Consider the following 16,200-nt stretch of genomic DNA (forward strand, 5'->3'; position numbering starts at 1 on the left):
ACTCCCTCCCACGCCTAGCCGTGCGTGGCTTTGCCGTGTACTCACGGTCACGCCCAAGCACACGGTCAGGTCCAAGCTGGAAAAAAGAAAAGGAAATTGTCACGATTAAAAGGTAACATAAAACATTTCATTTAGGGAGGCACGAAGGCAGGTGTCCTACCTGCCAGAAACCAGCTTTGCGGAAGTGGCGCGTCAGGGGGCAGCGCCACGACGGCCCCCGGCGCCTGTCTGGCACACGTGTAGTGAGCCGGCGGTGACGCCATCTGCCCCCTCGGCGGTTGCAGCCAGTGCTGCTCTTCCATCGAAGAACGCACCAACCTCCGGGCTGGGGGCCGCGAAGGCCTTGTCTTTAGAGGCGAGGCCTTCAAAACAACTGCAGCGCTCGCAAGAGCGCTTGTCCAGTGCCTCGCTAGAGGCTATGGACACAACTCCGAGCGTGAGGGCGCAGCAAGCGCCTAAGAATCGGCGCGACTCCGTCGACCGATCCAAAAAAGGAAAATCTCGTGTCACAGCCCCTGGAAAGGGCCCGTGAGCTAATTTTCCATCTTGAGCACACAGCACAAAACACATCTAAAATGGACACGCAGATTTTACATTGGAATGTGCGAGGACTTCTCCATAACCTCGATGATATTAGAGAACTCCTTAATAAACATACTCCAAAGATGCTGTGTGTTCAGGAAACACATTTCAAGTCCACACCAAAAAACTTTCTAAAGCATTATGCCATCTTCTGCAAAGACCGTGACGACGCTGCCGCTTCGTCGGGCGGTGTCGCTATAATAGTTGATAAAGGTGTTGCCTTTAAGCAATTAAACCTCCGAACTTCTCTTGAGGCAGTTGCTGTCCGAGCAGTGCTGTTCAGGAAGATACTAACAATTACCTATATTTACATTCCCCCGTGCTATCAACTTTCAAAGACACAATTTCAAAGCTTCATTGATGAACTTCCTCCCCCACATATAGTCGTTGGTGATCTAAATGCACATAATCCTCTATGGGGCGACTCCCGTTTAGATGCGTGAGGACGCCTAATAGAACACTTTCTGTTTTCGTCAGGTGCATGTCTACTAAACAAAAAAGAACCAACGTATCATAGCACTACGCACAACACATACTCTTCTATAAACCTGAGTATTGTCACGAGTACATTAATTCCTTATCTGGAGTGGTCTGTTCTCAAGAACCCCTTTGGGAGTGACCACTTCCCAATAATGTTGAAGCTAACTAAAGAAGATACGTGCTCGCCTGAGTTTCCTCGTTGGAATACCAAGTCAGCCAACTGGGAACTGTTCCGAGAAAATACATTTTTAGATGGAGAGGACATTGCTGATTTTAATATAGACGATGCTGTGGCATACCTAAGAGATTTTATTATTGACACTGCAGTGAAATGTATTAAGCAAACTAACGGCATGACTAATAAGCGTCGCATCCCATGGTGGAATGACGATTGTCGGAAAGCGCGAAATAGTCAAAATAAAGCTTGGAGATTACTCCGAAATTACCCAACGGCTGAAAACCTCGTCAATTTCAAACAGGTGGAGTCACAAGCTAGAAGAACGCGTCATCTTGCAAAGAAAGAAAGTTGGAATAGGTACATCTCTGGTATCAATTCTTACACTGACGAAACAAAGGTTTGGATTAGGGTAAACAAGTTAATTGGTCGGGAGTCGCAACACCTACCCTTGGTAAATAGCCGTCCATCCAGTGAGACTTACAACTGCCCATTTACATTAGCTGAACTTAAGGCATCTCTTGCGTGCTGCTACAACTCGACGCCAGGTGTCGATCGGATAACATATGAAATGGTTAAGTACCTTCACCCCGAAGCACTAAAAACTCTCCTAACTCTCTTCAATGTCATGAGGGCAGTTGGGTATATTGCATTGTCATGGAAAGAAGCTATACTTATCCGAGTACTTCAACAAGGCAAAGATCCGTCCTTGGCCGCCAGATACAGACCAATAGCGCTAACAAGCTGTCTATGCAAACTATATGAGAAAATGATAAACCGGTGCTTAATCCACTTTTTAGAAAGTAACAGTATACTAGACCCCCTTCAGTGTGGTTTCAGAGAGGGGCGGTCGACAACAGACCACCTTGTTCGCATAATACATCAGAGATGCATTTATTCATAGGCAGTTCGTACTTTCGGTATTCCTAGACTTAGAGAAGTCGTACGACACCACATGGCGATTCGGGATTCTCCGCGATCCTGTCACCATGGGCATCCGTGGGAACATGCTAAACACAATTAAAAGTTATCTGTCTAACCGAACCTTTCGCGTAAAAGTGGGAAATGCTCTCTCTAGAACTTTTACCCAAGAGATTGGTGTTCCGCAAGGTGGCGTGCTTAGTTGCACACTCTTTCTTGTAAAACTGAACTCCCTGCAGTCAGTCATTCCAAGCGTGATGTTTTATTCCGTGTATGTTGATGATGTGCAGATGAGTTTCAAATCATGCAATATGTCTATCTGCGAACGACAAGTGCAGCTTGGAATGAATAAATTTTCTAAATGGGCGGATGAAAATGGTTTAAAATAAACATGAAGAAAAGTACTTGCATACTTTTCTCCAACAAACGAGGGGTAATGCCACTACCAAATGTTGCGATCAAGGGAGACCAACTCTCTGTGAACAGCGAGCATAAATTCCTGGGAACCACTTTAGATTCTCAGCTGACGTTTATTCCCCATATTAAATATGTCAAAATGAAATGTTTGAAAGCGATGAACGTCTTAAAACTCCTGTCACGTACAACATGGGGTAGTGATCAAAAGTGCCTTTTGAAGTTATACAAAAGCCTTGTCGGGTCACGCCTTGATTATGCCTCTATAATTTATCATTCCGCAACGCCAAGTGCATTAAAAATCCTAGACCCCGTTCACCATCTGGGTATCCGACTTGCAACCGGAGCTTTCAGGACAAGTCTGATCCAGAGCCTCTATGTAGAGTCAAATCAGTGGTCACTTCACCTGAGCGATCCTATAGCAGTTTCACATATTTTATAAAGGTACGTGCAAACATTAAGCATCCATCTTATCCAACTATAAATGATATGACCGCTGCCACCCTCTTCCATAATCGACCCACAGTGAGAAAGGCGTTCTCTTTGCGTGTGAGAAACTTAAGTGAGGAAATGGGTGTTCCGCTGCTAGAACTTTGTCCTACGTCCACAGCGATACTTTTACCGCCGTGGGAGTGGCAGCTCATACACTGTGACACCTCATTTGTCGAGATCACTAAACACGCACCAGAAGCACATATTAAAATGCATTTCCGAGAACTCCAGTCCAACTACTCATGCGTAGAGTTTTATACCGACGCTTCTAAGTCGCATGCAGGGGTGGCTTATGCAGCCGTCGGACCATCCTTCTCGGAATCCGGTGTGCTGCACACGGAAACAAGTATATTTACGGCTGAGGGTTACGCACTATTGTCGGTTGTGAAGCATATACGGAAATCAAACATACAAAAATCAATTATATTTACAGACTCATTAAGCATCGTAAATGCATTAAGATCACTGTATAGACTAAGAAATCCGGTTATAATTGCGTTGTATTCCATCCTATGTACTGCGTACATGTCCAAACAGCATGTTACTATTTGCTGGGTTCCTGGCCATAGAAGCATCGAGGGCAATGTGTTAGCTGACCAAATGGCCACGTCAATTATATTGCGCGCTATTAACCCCACCGCTACTGTCCCTGCAACAGATCTAAAACCCTTCCCACGTAAGAAACTGCGAAACCACTGGCAACACTTGTGGGACACAGAAATAAATAATAAGCTTCACTTGATTAAGCCGCGGTTGGGTTACTGGCGCTCCGCTACAAGAACACGGTGAACTGATGTCCTATTCTGTCGCCTCAGAATAGGACACACTTATGGTACCCATAGCTTCCTGCTGACTGGCGATGAACCTCCTACTTGTGGTAGATGTGGTGAGAGGCTAACCGTCCTCCACGTCCTCCTGGAGTGTTCGGAAGCTGAAAGTGAGAGAAAGAAATATTTTGCTTTAGCATACCGCTATAATATTCCTTTACATCCGATTATGTTTCTCGGCGAAGAGCCGCTTTTCGATGCAAAGTCAGTTTTAAGCTTTTTAAAGAATGTAGTATTGAATGTTTTTAGCCAAATAGGTTCATAGCGCATCCTCTGTTTAGATGATGCCGCTGTGATAGCTGCTTTCAATGAGCCCAGGCCTCCATGCTCTTGTTTTAAGGGTTCTGTCGAGGCACTGGTGCTCCATGCCAAGTTTTTATTTCACATACATATCACTTTTAAACTATTTTATGTCTCCATAGCACACATCATTTGTCATTGCCATAATCTTACTATATATATATATATATATTTACGCACCTACAGCGACTGTTTCTCAGGCCCATTTACAGCCACATCATATCTGTTTTATTTACACTGCACATCGTACAATTCATTATCATCCCTTTGGCGCTCTTTGGCCACATCTGGCCCTTGCGCCAATAAACCCCACTAATCAAAATGTTAAACTGGCGCTTAACCCACTTCCTAGAAAGTAACAGTATACTAGACCCCCTTCAGTGTGGTTTCAGAGAGGGGAGGTCGACAATAGACCACCTTGTTCGCATAGAGACATACATCAGAGATGCATTTATTCATAGGCAGTTTGGACTTTCGGTATTCTTAGACCTGGAGAAAGCGTACGATACCACATGGCGATTCGGGATTCTACGCGATCTTGCCGCCATGGGCATCCATGGGAACATGCTAAACACAAATAAAAGTTATCTGTCTAACCGAACCTTTCGCGTAAAAGTGGGAAATGCTCTCTCTAGATCATTTACCCAAGAGACTGGTGTTCCGCAAGGGGGCGTGCTTAGTTGCAGACTCTTTCTTGTAAAAATGAACTCCCTGCAGTCAGTCATCCCAAGCGCGATGTTTTATTCTGTGTATGTTGATGATGTGCAGATGAGTTTCAAATCATGCAATATGTCTATCTACGAACGACAAGTGCAGCTTGGAATGAATAAATTCTCTAAATGGGCGGATGAGAATGGTTTTAAAATAAACACCCAGAAAAGTACTTGCGTACTCTTCTCCAACAAACGAGGGGTAATGCCACAACCAAATATTACGATCAAGGGAGACCAACTCTCTGTGAGCAGCGAGCATAAATTCCTAGGAACCACTTTAGATACTAAGCTCACGTTTATTCCCCATATAAAACATGTAAAAATGAAATATCTGAAAGCGATGAACCTCCTAAAGCTCCTATCATGTACAACATGGGGTAGTGATTGGAAGTGTCTCTTGAACTTGTACAAAAGCCTTGTTTGGTCGCGCCTTGATTATGCCTCTATTATTTATCATTCCGCAACGCCAAGTGCTTCCCCGCAGGAGCGCCTGCGCGAGTAGGCGTTTGCTGTTTAGCGACACCACGGACACGAGCTAACGGGGGAGTTTCTGCTCGCTCCCACGCCAAGCCGTGCGTGGCTATGCCGTGACCGGGGAAAAAGGGATCCTGGGGGTTGAGGTGACACTGGGTGATTGGACCGTTAAGGCCCCCCGGCAGAGGCAACACACCCCTTTGGCCCCGGCTTCACGTAGACGGCACCCCTGGGCTGACCCACCGAGAGGAAATCGGCAGTCGCCTTTTCCTATCTCTCTCTCCCTACATCTTTGTCTTTATCTCTTACTATTTATCTGTCCTGTCTTCTACTCTCTTCCGTTTACTTCCAAACTTCCTGGCGGCTAGAATTAACCCTGTGCAAATAGCCTACCTTGGTCTAGGCTCAATGGGTTATAGTGGCGTTGTACGGCTAGCGTCTGCAGGTTTCAGCAACCGCAAACTTGTAGCGTCCCCTCGTTGGGCTCCGTCGTGGGTGGCCGCCAACGCTGCTGAACAAAAATAAGACAGGCATGCACAGAGCATTCCCCTTACTGTCTGATCGTACCGGCTTAAAGCGGGTACGCACCGATGATATAAATTTTTTCAACCAGCCAAAAGAAACATATCCTCACTATCATGTTATCCACTGTGAAAAAACTGAAAAGCAAGCGAGAACCGTCTCTACTTTCCTAGTTTCTAGATGTCTTACCAAAACTCTTGGCACGGGATACAATGTAACCAAAATGGCTAGTTGAGACCTCCTCGAAATCCGTGACAGAGAACAATTTGAAAAGCTAGACCGTCTTTCAGATTTCGGTGGCATACCAATAACCATTACACCACATAGATCAGTGAACACAACTCGCGGAGTGGTATCTGACATGGACTTACTTGACTTGACTGAGACTGAACTTTTGGAGAGGTGGAAGAGCCAAAATGTCACTAATGTACAGAGAATCATCATCAGAAGAGATAATAAGGAAACACCGACGAAACACTTACTACTCACGTTTGCATCCAGTAAACTGCCGGAATCTATTCAAACAGGGTACACGAAGACATCTATCAGGCCGTACATACCAAACCGTCGTCGTTGCTTCCAATGCCAGAGGTATGGCCATGGCTCTAAAACCTGTCGTGGTCGCCAGACTTGTGCACAATGTGGAGTCCTAGGCCACGTGTCTGAGAACTGCAAACAACCGCCACACTGTGTAAACTGTGAAGGAAACCATGCCGCATATTCACGCTCCTGGACATACTAGAAAAAAGAAAAAGAAATAATTACGTTGAAGGTGAAGGAAGACATTACATTTAAAGAAGCACGGCGAAGAGTCGCTCCATTCTATGGACCTACATACGCTGATGCGGAGCGTCAGGGGGCACCGCCGCACCAGCCCTCGCCACTCCTTCGGCCCGCGCATACCGAGCCGGTGGTTGTGGCACCTGCCCCCAAGGCGGCTGTAGCCCAGGCTACACCGCCTACTCCCAAACAGAGACCGGAGACTCCAGGGTCCACGGGTCTCAAGGCCTCACCTCACCAGGCGAGGCCCGAAACTCGAACTAGCAGCCCGCACGTGCGGGCATCCAGTGCCTCCGAGGAGGCAATGGATACGTCGGTACCCTTGGTGCCGAAAGAGCGGCGTGGCTCCTTGGAGCGCGCCAACAAAACAAAGAAGCCGATAACAGGGCCTGGTGACGGCCCTGTTAAGTGAACTCAAACTCCCTGTCTAAACAGCCACTCGCTTTTCGTACACACAGCACTATTTTACATTCACCATGAACACTCAAATTATACAATGGAACGTCAGGGGCCTTCTCAGAAACCTTGACGACATCCAAGAGCTCTTACACGAACACTCACCAAAAGTGCTGTGTGTACAAGAAACACACCTTAATTCAAAACACACAAACTTTTTTCGTAAATACGTTATTTTCCGAAAGGACCGTGTTGATGCCATGACATCATCCGGAGGTGTTGCCATCATAGTGAATAGAGGAATTGCATGCACACACTTACAACTCCAAACATCCCTTGAGGCAGTGGCTGTTCGAGCAGTTCTTTTTGATAAACTGATTACAATCTGCACTATTTACATTCCTCCTAGCTATCAGCTGAAAAAACGTGATTTACACTCTCTAATTGATGAACTTCCAGAGCCTTATGTTCTCCTTGGAGGCTATAATGCGCATAGCAGGCTATGGGGTGACTCTCGGTATGACGCGCGTGGTCGACTAATCGAACAGATTCTTCTTTCGTCGAGTGCGTGTCTCCTAAATCGAAAAGAACCAACCTATTATAATCTCGCTAACGACACCTACTCCTCCATAGACCTAAGCATAGTATCTCCATCTCTTGTGCCTCTACTCCAGTGGAAAGTCGTCAGTAATCTGTACGGAAGTGACCACTTCCCCGTAGCTTTGAACACAACTACAGTAACTGAGTGCCCACCACGTGTTTCCAAGTGGCTCATAAATAGAGCCGACTGGGAACAGTTTTATACCATTGCTCGTCTAGGTTGGAATGACATATGTACTATGAACATTGATGTTGCTGTAAACTACTTCACAGCGTTTTTGATTGATGCTGCAACAAAATGCATCCCACAAACAAATGGACACCTTGGAAAACGGCGTGTGCCATGGTGGAACTCTGAATGCCGAAACGCGCGCAAACAGCAAAACAGAGCTTGGAGGCTGCTTGGGAACTCACCGACAGCCGAAAATCTTGACACCTTCAAGAAAATAAAGTCTCAAGGCAGGAGAACGCGTCGGCAGGCCAGAAGAGAAAGCTGGCAGAAGCTTTTGTCCGGGATCTATTCATACACACAGGAAGCTAAAGTCTGGAACATGGTCGGTAGGATAGCAGGAAAGTAAGTACACACACTTCCACTCGTAAACACTCAGGGTGACACCTTGGAAGATCAGGCAAACTTCCTCGGTGCACACTTCGAACAGGTGTCCAGCTCATCCCACTATACTGACACTTTCCAAAAATACAGAACAAGAATAGAAAAGCAGAAACTCGAACACAAATGCACTAGATCCGCGGCATATAACCAAGCTTTCAGTCTAGCTGAGCTCCAAACATCTCTAAACTCCTGCAGTACTTCTGCCCCAGGTTCTGACCGTGTGATGTATGAAATGTTGAAAAACCTACCAAACGAAACCCGAAAAACCTTACTTTGTTTGTACAATCCTATTTGGTCTTCGGGCACTATTCCTACCTCCTGTAAAGAGGCTATTGTTATTCCTATCTTGAAAGAGGGCAAGGACCCTTCTTTAGCTTCGAGTTATAGGCCTATTGCACTTACAAGCTGCTTGTGCAAAGTCTTCGAAAAAATGATAAACTGCCGACTTGTACACTTTCTTGAAACAAACAATTTGCTCGACCCATTTCAGTGCGGGTTTCGAGAAAGTAGATCCACGAGAGACCACCTTGTTCGTATCGAGGCACAGATCAGGGACGCCTTCGTCCATAAACAATATTTTCTCTCTGTGTTCCTCGATATCGAAAAAGCTTATGATACAACATGGCGTTTTGGAATTCTAAGAGACCTGTCCCACCTTGGCGTGCGCGGAAGAATGTTTCATATAATCAAAAGTTACCTGTCAAACCGGACATTCCGTGTCCGTGTGGTCAGTGTTCTCTCCCAAACATTTGTCCAGGAAACAGGCGTGTCACAAGGTGGTGTGCTTAGTTGCACACTTTTTATTTTCAAAATGAATTCTTTGCACTTGTCCATCCCCCGCAATATGTTCTATTGTACTTATGTCGACGACGTTCAGCTTGGCTTCAAGTCATGCAACTTGGCAATGTGTGAGCGGCAGGTTCAGCTGGCCTAAACAAGGTCTCCAAACGGGCAGATGAAAACGGATTTCGACTTAACCCACAAAAAAGCACGTGTGTCTTGTTCTCTCGAAAGAGAGGCATGCACTCAGAACCTGACATTCGACTGAACGGGCAACGTCTGTCCGTCAAAGCCGAACATAAATTCTTAGGCTTAATCTTGGACAACAAGCTGACCTTCGTACCGCACATCAAGAATTTAAAAATAAAATGTTTAAAAGCCATGAATGTTATAAAAGTGCTGTCACGTACTACTTGGGGTAGTGATAGGCAATGCCTCATAAATCTGTATCGAAGCCTCATTCGCACCCGCTTACATTATGGGGCCGTTGTTTATCAGTCTGCAACTCAAAGTGCTTTGAAGATGCTGGACCCCGTGCACCATTTGGGCATCCGCCTTTCTACGGGTGCTTTTCGCACCAGCCCCGTAGAAAGCCTTTATGTCAAGTCAAATGAGTGGTCGCTTCATCTGCAGAGAACTTATATGTCTTTTGTTAATTTCCTTAAGGTGAAAGCAGATAAGAAGCACCCCTCATACTCTACTATTAATGATTTGTCGAGCTCATTTCTGTTTCAAAACAGGCCTTCGATGAGGCAGCCCTTCTCAGTTCGCCTGAAAAGTCTAGCCGAGGAAACTGGAGTCTCACTAGAACAAAGTTTAATGGCTCCTGTAGCATATCCGTCACCGTGGCAATGGCAGACTATAGACTGCGATGTGTCCTTCCTAGAAGTTACAAAACATGCGCCTATTGCCCATATCCGAACATACTTTCTGGAACTTCAACGCAAATACACACGTCCTGAGTTCTTTACAGATGCTTCCAAGTCCAACTCCTTTGTGTCCTACGCTGGTGTCGGCCCATCCTTTTCGGATGCTGGCCCTCTACATCCAGGCACAAGTATCTTCACAGCAGAAGCTTACGCGATACTTGTGGCAGATAAACACATCAAACAACTACAAATACGAAAAGCAGTAATTAATACAGACTCTCTCAGTGTGGTAACGGCTCTGCACAGTCTTAAAAAACAAAAAAACCGGTCCTTGTCTCACTTTACTCCATTTTGTGCACACTCTACACACTAAAACAACAGGTTGTAGTGTGCTGGGTGCCAGGGCACCGTGAGATCCAAGGCAATGTGAGGGCGGATCAACTCGCTGCATCCGTCCACAGAAGCACTGGCCCTACACCCATATTAATCCCGGCCCTTGATCTTAAGCCGTCTCTCAAACGAAACCTCAGGGACTACTGGCAGAGCAAGTGGGATACACACACACAAAACAAACTACACATTATTAAGCCACACCTTGGTCATTGGCTGCCAGTATCAAAATCGCGTAATACAGAGGTAATACTAACGAGACTCAGGATAGGACACACATACACGACACCCACACATCTTTTGTCTGGTGGTGATCCAACATTGTGTCAAAAATGTGGTGAAGCATCAACAGTCCTTCACGTTTTAATCCAATGTAAACAATTAGAAACTATAAGAAAACAGCATTTTCCATTACCCTACCGACAACATATACCGTACCTTTACACCCTGCAATGTTCGTTGGTAGGGAACCGCTTTTTAGTCATAAATAACTGTTAGCGTTTTTAAAAAAAAATCGTAATTTTCATATCATATACCCAGGCATCCCATAGCATGACCTCTCCAGGGAGTTTTTGCTGCGGTGGCTATACAGGAAAGCACTTGCCTCACGGCCCTTGCACGCAAGGGTATTAGCGAGTGAGGTACTTGTGCTAATGCCACACATGTTCGCCATCGTCTTTTATTATCACCAACTTTTTTCATTTATTGACACCACACACACCTTTCACGGCATGGTTATGATTTTATTACTTGTATGTTCTTAAACGCCTTACCGCGGGGAATTTTATGGCCCTTATACAGCCGCTAATCACAATCATTGTCCACATTCCTTGTCCCATGAACTGGCGCTCTTTGGCCATCGAATGGCCCTTGCGCCAAAAAACACCATATATCATCATCATCATCTCAAACATTTGCCCAAAAACAGGCGTGCCACAAGGTGGTGTACTTAGCTGCACACTTTTTCTCATCAAAATGAATTCCTTGCGTTTGTCCATCCCTCGCAATATGTTTTATTGTACATATGTCGATGACGTCCAGCTTGGCTTTAGATCTCGCAATCTGGCAATGTGTGAGTGGCAGGTTCAGTTAGGTTTAAACAAGGTCTCCAAATAGGCAGAGGAAAACGGATTCCGACTGAATCCACAAAAAAGCACGTGTGTCTTGTTCTCCCGAAAGAGAGGCATGCACTCGGAACCCGACATTGAACAGAACGGTCAACGTCTGTCTGTTAATGCGGAGAATAAATTCTTAGGATTAATATTGGACAACAAGTTGACCTTCTTACCACATATCAAGTATTTAAAAACAAAATGTTTAAAAGCCATGAATGTTTTAAAAGTGTTGTCATGTACTACGTGGGGTAGTGACAGGCAATGCCTCATGAACCTGTATAGAAGCCTCATTCGCACCCGCTTAGAATTTGGGGCCGTTGTTTATCAGTCTGCGACTCAAAGTGCTTTGAAGATGCTGGACCCCGTGCACCATTTGGGCATCCGCCTTTCTACGTGTGCTTTTCGCACCAGCCCCGTAGAAAGCCTTTATGTTGAGTCAAATGAGTGGTCGCTTCATCTGCAGAGAACTTACATGTCCTTTGTTTATTTCCTTAAGGGGAAAGCAGACAAGAAGCACCCCTCATACTCTACTATTAATGATTTGTGGAGCTCGCTTCTGTTTCAAAACAGGGCTTCGATGAGGCAGCCCTTTTCAGTTCGCCTGAAGAGTCTAGCTGAGGAAACTGGAGTCTCACTTGAACACAGTTTAATGTCTTCTGTAGCATACCCGCCACCGTGGCAATGGCATACTATAGACTGCGATGTGTCTTTTCTAGAAGTTACAAAACATGCGCCTATTGCCCATATCCAAACATACTTCCTGGAACTTCAGCACAAATACACACGTCCTGAGTTCTTTACAGATGCCTCCAAGTCTAACTCCTCTGCGTCTTACGCTGCTGTCGGCCCATCCTTTTCGGATGCTGGCCCTCTACATCCAGGCACAAGTATCTTCACAGCGGAAGCTTATGCGATACTTGTGGCGGCTAAACACATCAAGCAATTACAAATACAAAAAGCAGTAATTTATACGGACTCCCTTAGTGTGGTAACGGCTCTGCACACTCTTAAAAAACAAAAAAAACCAGTCCTTGTCTCACTTTACTCCATTTTGTGCACACTCTACACACTCAAACAACATGTTGTAGTGTGCTGGGTGCCAGGACACCATGAGATTCAAGGCAACGTGAGGGCGGATCAGCTCGCTGCATCCGTCCACAAAAGCACTGCCCCTACACCCATATCGATTCCGGCCCTTGATCTTAAGCCGCCTCTCAAACGAAAGCTCAGGGACTACTGGCAGAGCAAGTGGGATAGACACATACAAAACAAACTACACGTTATCAAGCCACACCTTGGCCATTGGCCACCAGTATCAAAATCGCGTCATACAGAGGGAATACTAACGAGACTCAGGATAGGACACACATACACGACACACACACACCTTTTGTCCGGTGGCGATCCACCATTGTGTGACAGATGTGGTGAAGCATTAACAGTCCTTCACATTTTAATTCAGTGCCAACAATTGGACACTGTAAGAAAACAACACTTTCTATTACCCTACGGACAACATATACCTTTACACCCTGCAATGTTCGTCGGTAGGGAACAGTTTTTTAGTCACAAATCATTGTTAGCATTTTTTAAAGAAATTCATAGTTTTAATATCATATACCCGGGCATTCCGTAGCACAACCTCTCCAGAGATGTTTTTGCCGCGGTGGCTACACAAGAAAGCACTGGCCTCACTGCCCTTGGATGCAAGGGTATGATTGAGTGAGGCACTTGTGCTAATGCCATACATATCCACCATAGTCTTTTATTATCACCAACTTTTGTCATCTATTCACACCACACACACCTTTCACGGCATGGTCATGATTTTATTACTTGTATGTTTTTACCCGCCTTGCCGCGAGGAATTTTATGGCCCTTATACAGCCGCTAATCACAATCATTGTCCACATTCCTTGTCCCATGAACTGGCGCTCTTTGGCCATCGAATGGCCCTTGCGCCAAAACACCATATATCATCATCATCAACGCCAAGTGCTTTGAAAATCCTAGACCCCGTTCACCATCTGGGTATCCGACTGGCAACCGGTGCTTTCAGGACAAGTCCGATCCAGAGCCTCTATGTAGAGTAAAATCAGTGGTCACTTCACCTGCAGCGATCCTATAGCAGTTTCACTTATTTTATAAAGGTACGCGCAAACATAAAGCATCCTTCTTATTCAGCTATAAACCATATGACCGCTGCCACCCTCTACCATAATCGACCCACAGTGAGAAAGCCGTTCTCTTTGCGTGTGAGAAGCTTAAGTGAGGAAATGGGTGTTCCGCTGCTGGAACTTTGTCCTATGCCCACAACAAAACATTTACCGCCGTGGCAGTGGCAGCTCATACATTGTGACACTTCCTTTGCCGAGATCACTAAACATGCACCAGAAGCACATATCAAAATGCATTTCCGACAACTTCAGTCCAACTACTCATGCATAGAGTTTTATACTGACGCTTCTAAGTCGCATGCAGCGGTGGCTTATGCAGCCGTTGGACCATCCTTCTCGGATTCCGGTGTGCTGCACCCGGAAACAAGTATATTTACGGCTGAGGGATATGCACTATTGTCGGCTGTGAAGCATATACGGAAATCAAACATACAAAAATCTATTATATTCACAGACTCGTTAAGCATCGTAAATGCATTAAGATCCCTTTTCAGATTCAGAAATCCGGTAATAATTGAGCTGTATTCCGTTCTGTGTACAGCGTATATTTCCAACCAGCATGTTACTATTTGCTGGGTTCCTGGCCATAGAAGCATCGAGGGCAATTTGTTAGCTGACCAAATGACCACCTCAATTATATTGCGCGCTATTAACCCCATCGCTATTGTCCCTGCAACAGACCTAAAACCCTTCCTACGTAAGAAACTGCGAAACCACTGGCAACGCTTGTGGGACACAGAAATAAATAATAAGCTTTAGTTGATTAAGCCGTGGTTGGGTTACTGCCCTCCGCTACAAGAACACGGCGAACTGATGTCCTATTCTGTCGCCTCAGAATAGGACACACTTATGGTACCCATAGCTTTCTGCTGACTCGCGATGAACCTCCTACTTGTGGTAGATGTGGTGAGAGGCTAACCGTCCTCCACGTCCTCCTGAAGCTGAAAGTGAGAGAAAGAAATATTTTGCTTTAGCATACCGCTATAATCTTAAGACCTCTACATCCGATTATGTTTCTCGGTGAAGAACCGCTTTGTGATGCAAAATCAGTTTTAAGGTTTTTAAAGGATGTAGTATTGAATGTTTTTAGCCCAACATTCAATGTTTTTAGCCCAACAGGTTCATAGCGCATCCTCTGCTCAGAGGATGCCGCTGTGATAGCAGCTTTCAATGAGCCCAGGCCTCCATGCTCTTGTTTTAAATGCTCTGTCGAGGCACTGGTGCTCAATGCCAAGTTTTTATTTCACATACATATCACTTTTGAATCATTGTATGTTTCCATAGCACACATCATTTGTCATTGCCATAATTTTACTATATATATATATATATATATATATATATATATATATATATATATATATATTGTACGCACCTACAGTGACTGTTTTTAGGCCCATTTACAGCCACGTCACATCTGTTTTATCTACACTTCACATCGCACAGTTCATTATCATCGCTCTGGTGCTCTTTGGCCACATCTGGCCCTTGAGCCAATAAACTCCACTAATCAATCAATCAAGTTGGGGCGTCACCTCGTTAGGCAGCACCTCGCTGCTGTCGTCGCCTACGAGCGGAAACAAATGCGGCATATATATGGGGTGACGTTAGGAGTCGAAGAATGACAGCTACTACTGCCACTTTACGTGGACACTTACTGTTAACGCACAGCACTCCTTCGTCAAGCCCAGGTGTTCCATAGATGTTGGGTGAAAGCACGACGGTCTCGCCATCCTCCCAAACAAATACTTGTTTGGCCATTTAGCACGCGTAGCTGCAATAAATCAGCACACTGAAACACTCAAACGCGCACAGCTGAATTCCCGCGGCCACTTGAAAATGGCTGACGTGACGTAATAAACGTCGTCTGCTGCTGCCCGAACAAAATTGCGCGGGCGGTCCCGAGCCGTCCGCCGGCCGCCAGGCAAGCGAAAAACAAACATGCGCCGAGCGATCCCGGACCAGTGGGCGGAGCGTCCGGTTGATCACCGTGAAAAACGAATACGCCGGCCGGCGTCCGCGGCCGTCCGGAACCGTCCGGGACCTGTAAATCGATGAAGCTCACTGGAAGGGGCCGATTGCTTCAACGGGCTCGTGGGCTGAAGGAGCTTGCTGTGCGTTGCATGACAGACCGGCGCCGCCGCTTGATGACGTTGTTGAGTTTATCGCGTCAGGCGGGCTCGCGCGCTGGCCTTGACACAGATTGCCTTTGCAGAGGCATTGACGTTCAGTATTGACTCCCAGGCATAACACTGTGCACGGATTGGGGCATTATGAATCAAGCACACGACGAGAGCGATTTGGAAGAATCGGATTGCGAGAACGACGAAACATTGGCGCCAGTGCCTCATGCAGCTTATGCCAAGGGCCTCGGCGAACGAGCACCGTGCCGTTTTAAATGAACTGGCAACTGCCCTTATTGCTCCTGCTCTTCGAAACACATGCTTCACGGACTTTTTGGGGCAAAAAGTTTGTGCTTTCACTCGCAACTTTTTTTTAAAAGCTGTGTTTCATTTACTACGAACTTCGGGATACAGCGAATGGATGCCGCGTCACGCTCAGGTTCGTTATAAGCGGGCT

Source organism: Rhipicephalus microplus, chromosome 3 (assembly GCF_043290135.1).
Source record: "Rhipicephalus microplus isolate Deutch F79 chromosome 3, USDA_Rmic, whole genome shotgun sequence".
NCBI lineage: Eukaryota > Metazoa > Arthropoda > Arachnida > Ixodida > Ixodidae > Rhipicephalus > Rhipicephalus microplus.